The sequence below is a fragment of the Eurytemora carolleeae genome, unplaced genomic scaffold (genome assembly GCF_000591075.1).
Source record: "Eurytemora carolleeae unplaced genomic scaffold, Eaff_2.0 scaffold67, whole genome shotgun sequence".
Classification (NCBI taxonomy): Eukaryota; Metazoa; Arthropoda; class Copepoda; order Calanoida; family Temoridae; genus Eurytemora; species Eurytemora carolleeae.
The window spans coordinates 394005-400158 of record NW_019396097.1 but is presented as its reverse complement, the minus strand read 5'-3'; positions in this window follow the sequence as shown (position 1 = coordinate 400158).

Sequence of the window (6154 nt, the reverse complement as noted above, 5' to 3'; positions counted from 1 at the left end):
ACACTCATGTGAAGTCGGTGGGTGTCATGGGCTACAAAAAATAGAATTTTATTTTTAATATTCAAAATCTTTTTAAAAACTTTTTTCCACCGGGCGCGCCGGGCCTTTGAGCTAGTTAATGATAACTAAGATGTTGTTATTAACATTTTGTCATATTCTTTTCTTTGATAGAAATGATGTTGAATGTATTTTTTAAAGATTGTTATCGATTAATTGTACAGTGGAACCCATATATTACAAGTACAACCAACATGAAACACGGTAATTGTGCAGTGTTCCCAGGCCATTTCACTTGATAAGTTAATTTAAAAATTACTGGAAAAACTATTCACCAAGTACAGTGTTCACATAACTAACCTTTTAGGGCGCTTCGCGTCCATCTTCTATTTTAATTGTGAACATCGTAAAAAAGAAAAAAAATCGTGGATTTTTAAAATTTTCAAAAATTAAATGAAAATCGTATATTGTTGTGGTAAGTAAAAGTAAGTACTTATTAACATTTTTCTGGCGTAATTTTTGAACTTTTTTAAAGCCTCCCTTGCACCCTAACCATTCAAGTTTGAGTTTAAATTTTTACGAGCTGGGCTTAGAAAGTTGGACAAGGGACATGCACGCACACTCCCCGAACTCCCCAATCTTAATTGTAAGGGCAAACCCTATATTAGACACAAATTCCCTATCGTATTATGCGTATTACAGTGTGGACAAAATGTACGGATTTTTTATTTTGTAACCCTAAAATTGTACGGATTTTTTTTTTCAAATTGTACGGATTTTTATCCTGGAAATACACCGGGTTTTTTATTTTCACTCATTTCATAATAGTAATGTTTAAGTTTTATATCTTTGCAACCTTATGTGGTAGACTTTTGTTATTATAAGCTGTGAATTCTGCCAGATTAATTAGGCTCCGTTTCAAAAACCAAAGATTTCAGGTTGCAAAGATAAATGGATTTTAAAATTGAGTTTAAGTTGAGTTTCTTCAGTTCAGTTATTTTTTCATTATTTCCGGGTTCTCATCCAAGCATTCAAATACCTACCGTAGTTATTACTACCAGGAATGTAGGTTGTTAGAGGGAACATCATTGGTTGCTGAGGGAAGGGTGGGGGGAGTTACAAAATGGGGTAGAGAAAGAGGTGTTGGGGAATGGGGGTGGGGGGTGAGACAGTGTTGAATAATATTTTCAAAAATGGTTTTATTTTTCTAAAATGTACGGATTGCAGGGATTTTTTTCGAAAATTGTACTGATTGTACGGATTTTTTCGGAAATTGTACGGATTTTTTTTTAATGTACGGATTTGTTAAAAAAATGTACGGATTGTACAAATTTTTTTTTCGAAAATTGTACGGATTGTACGGATTTTTTTTTCGAAAATTGTACGGATTTCCTCTGAAAATGTACGGATTTTTGTACGGATTTTTTCAAAAAAGTTTTATCAATATTTTCTGAAAAATTAAAATCTTATTTTTACTTTTTCAACATTTCAAGAGAATTGCATTAGAACGTTTAAGGGGATGTACGTTAGTTGAAGTTACTCTCCAATGAAACATATAGTTGAGAAGGTGTGAGGTAGACATAGTAATTTGATATTATTTTGTTAATTTCCTCCCTTATTTCTGCTAAATTCGGATGTCATTTTTATGGAGAACCTGTCAGGGAAAATTATCAATTTTTAGAGAGAAACTTGATATATTTTGCTTAGATAATAGATGAAGGGTCACTTTAGCCTTAAACAGGCTGGGGGTGGGGGGGTTGGCGCCCCCTCCCTGTAGTTTTTTTTCCGAGCACTCTCATTTTGACACTACATAGTGAAATTTTGTGACTTTTAATGAATAAAATCTAAAATAGCCCATAACTTTTTTGTGACTAAAGCTAGCTACATATCTAAAACTATATTTTTGAAAAGCCCTTGAAAAATGAATACAGAAACATGCGTCACACTATGATATTTGAATAAACAACCAAAAAAAATTTTTTTTTCATTTTTCTGACTTCTTTTTTGGCTTTTTCATCAACACTCCCTAGCACCTAAACTATTAAAGTTATCGGTCTAATTTTTTTTCTTCAATGAGCTGGCATTGGCAAATTGGGCTATGCACATGCATTTTAACCCTATAACTATTTTCTAAAGCCTTTTGTAGGGGGGGGGCGCCGAACGCCCCCCCCCCAGGTCATACATAGATTCAGACCCCCAGCCTTTATAGGGTTAAACTACGTTCGCAGTTCCTTTTATAATTTGTAAGCTAATCCATACATTTTTCTTTCATATAATTTTTATTCTGATTTTGTTCTTACAGTACGTGTATATCAAAAAGAANTATTTCCCAAGGGGTTAGTTTTGACCAGATCTAGAATCCTGAATTTCCTCGTTTTCCAATTCCGACTAAGTGTTAATGGTTAGTAGAGGTTGAAGATTGGTTCAGCTCATCTAGTCTAGTAGTTTCCAGTATCCAATTATACCCGGAGAATCTTGAACCCGACGAGCGGGGAAGGCAGGCGGCCATAAGCCACAACATTTTTCCCTTCCATGTCACATATTAGCTTTTTTGTCTTCCGGCAGTCATGAGCCACAACCGTACGGTCTTCCGTGCCACAGCATTTGAGTCTTCCGGCAGTTATGACGTTTTTAATTAATGCATTAGTGCATTGAAATTGTGATTTTCAAAAATCCAGCGACATCATTCAAAAGATATATATAAAGAACTTTATTTTTAAGTTCTAAATTGAAATAATGACGATTCCTTTTAATGTAAACTGCTAAACAAATTTTCCACAAAAAAAAAAAAAATTCAATCTTTCCTCTAATATGGCTTATTTTTGAAAAAAATGAAAATTATGCAGCTTAACATACTCTAAAAATTCAAAGGGAGTTTTTGAGAAAATCTGAAACGCTGTAATGACAGCTAATATTGTGATATTTCTCATCTTTTTTATTCTTTAGACAATTTGTCTCGGTGCCCACAATGCGTAAAATGATGTAAAATTATCTTTGTAAAATGTAAAACAGTTTGTAAACTAAACACACAATTCATTGATCTTTAATAAACTTCTAAAATTTCTTAGAGGTATTATCTTTTAAGTAATGCGGCAGGATTTTTAAAAATTGCAATTTCAAAGCCCTAAATTTATTATTTAAAATAGTACTAACTGCCAGAAGACTCAAATGCTGTGGCTTGGAAGATCGTCTGGTTGTGGCTTATGGCTGCCGGAAGACAAACAAGATAATATGTGGCATGGAAGGGGAAAATGTTGTGGCTTATGGCAGACTGCCTTTCCTCGCTCGCCCAACTTCTAGTATTAGAGAACTTGGAACATGGGTCTATGTACCCAATTATACCCGGAGAATCTTGAACCCGACTACTGTACTATCAGAGAACTTGGAACATGGTTCTATGTACCCTATTATACCCGGAGAATCTTGAACCCGATACTGTAGTATCAGAGAGCTTAGAACATGGCTCTATGTGCCCATTTATACTCAAAGAATCATGGAACCAGATTAACATTTTCATCATTGAGAAACTTTAACTCCATTTTTATTTTTTACCTATACCCAGTAAATCTTAGACTTGCAGTATTCAGTTATACCCAGAGAATCTGGAACCATACTCTTAATATTGATTTTATACCCCATGGAGAATCTCCCAGTGCCTACAGCGCCTAGAGAATCTGAAAACCGAAACCTTATATTAGTCAGTTTATGCTCAGAAAATATTTAGCCCACTTAGCGGTACCTAATTTCATCCATAGAGTCTTGAACCCAAGGTTGTATAATAAGGTTGGGTACTCGGAATGCGCTCCAATGTATGGAAAATGTCGTCTCCTAAGTTAGATAGATTCAAACTAACACAACGTCTCTCTCCCCTTTTTTATCAGTGACTTTAATCTATCTATCTTAGGAAACAACATTTTCCGTACATTGGAGCGCATTGAGAGTAACCAACCTTATTATACAACCTTGCTTGAACCTAACCCTCGATTCTTATAGTTATATCTGAGATCGCTAATTAACTCAGTCAAAACAAAAGTTAATTAGTTATGCTCTTTCAATTCTGCAGCACTTATAAATTAACAACTGTTTTATCCTTTTTTTCTTATTCTCTTCTTAAACCCATTCTTTAATCAACCCTCTCAACTTTTATTTTCTAGTTTCCCTGCCACCCCTCGTTGTAAGATTTGTGAAACTCCGTCCAACTTTACATAATGATAAAAGTGTAAATGAATAAGAGGAAAACTTTTTTCCGCTAGTTTGCAGATTTCCTCCCAGCTTGCTAATTAAACATGCTAATCCAGGGAGCAACTTAGGTAGGCAGATAGATAGATAGATATTGATTCAACTCATTTAGAAGAACTCGTTCAAAACTGAACATTAAGAATTAAGATTAACTGTAGAGGTTTCAGGAGAGGGGGTTCAACCGTCCACTACCAATCGGAGCATGTTTTTTTTTCATTTTCCGGTGTATCCCCTAAAATCTCTGAACTATTATCTATCTATTTTTTTTATACATCTGACGGAGTTATATCAAATTAAAATAGAACAATTTATTACAACAGTTTATGACTGGGAGAAGGAACTGTTTTCAGTCAGTTTCTTTTCTTGTATCTTGAAGCTTGGAAAATTGAAAAGTAGTGACCAAAAATTTCGTCTTAATGTATTTCTTGATTATAGACATATTCTTAAAACTTATTTTCAAAAGCATATTGACTTTTTCTAAACTTGGTAGCAAAGCACATGAACATTATTTATTAAAGAATGTTGGAGGAGATAGAAATAGATGGAATGAAAGAGATAAAGAGGATGGATAGAATGAAAGAGATAAATATGATGGATAGAATGAAAGAGATAAAGAATGATGGATAGAATGAAAGAGATAAAGAGGATGGATAGAATGAAAGAGAAAAATAGGATGGATAGAATGAAAGAGATAAATATGATGGATAGAATGAAAGAGATAAAGAATGATGGATAGAATGAAAGAGATAAAGAGGATGGATAGAATGAAAGAGAAAAATAGGATGGATAGAATGAAAGAGATAAACAGGATGGATAGAATGAAAGAGATAAAGAGGATGGATAGAATGAAAGAGATAAAGAAGATGGATAGAATAAAAGAGATAAAGAGGATGGATAGAATGAAAGAGATAAAGAAGATGGATAGAATAAAAGAGATAAAGAGGGTGGATAAGAATGAAAGAGAAAAAGAGGATGGATAGAATGAAAGAAGATGGATAAGGAAAGAGGATGGATGGTGATTGACAGGATTAATTGCTCTATAGGGGACCCTGTCACAGATTCAAGGATGAAGAAGGAAAAAGTAAAAATTTCACAGACTTGACAATTTTAAGTGACATTTGTTTTAAACAGTGACATGATTGATTCACAACGGTGCCTTTAATACCTTAATTAACCTGATCAATAATTCTGAATTTTTCCCCCATTGCACTTGAAGCAGAAATCCGCAAGTCATAAAAATAATCAATTTTTAAAGTTAAAAACATGAAGATTTAATTTCTGCTTAAAAGTTTGTAAGGGTACATTTGTGCCACTCTTTTATTAATGGAGGGTCATTTGAAATTACGTCTTGTACAACTTACATGTACATGTACATGTACGTTGTACCGATCATATTTTTTACAGAAATCATAATGCCGGTTCAAATGACTTACGGTATATCAAAATAAAGAATTATTGTAATTAAATTGGTCAATAAAAAATAATTTAAAAGACGATATTTATTTATGTCTGGATGTAATACTTAGTCTATGTCCAGTAGTATTTAGAATGGGAGGAGAGAAGGGGAAATAAAAAGATGTGTTAGAGCAAAGATTCCCCTAGAACTGCTGATTAAACAATTCTCTTTGACCTGAAACCAGAAATATTCATCGGAGGGTTGTTTAGGATGGGATGTATTCATCGGAGGGTAGTTTACAGGAGGGAAGCTGTTAATCATCGGAGGGTAGTTTACAGGAGGGGAGCTGTTAATCATCGGAGGGTAGTTTACAGGAGGGGATGTATTCATCGGAGGGTAGTTTACATGAGGGGAGCTGGTAATCATCGGAGGGTAGTTTACAGGAGGGGAACTGTTAATTATCGGAGGGTAGTTTACAGGAGGGGAGCTGTTAATCATCGGAGGGTAGTTTACAGGAGGGGA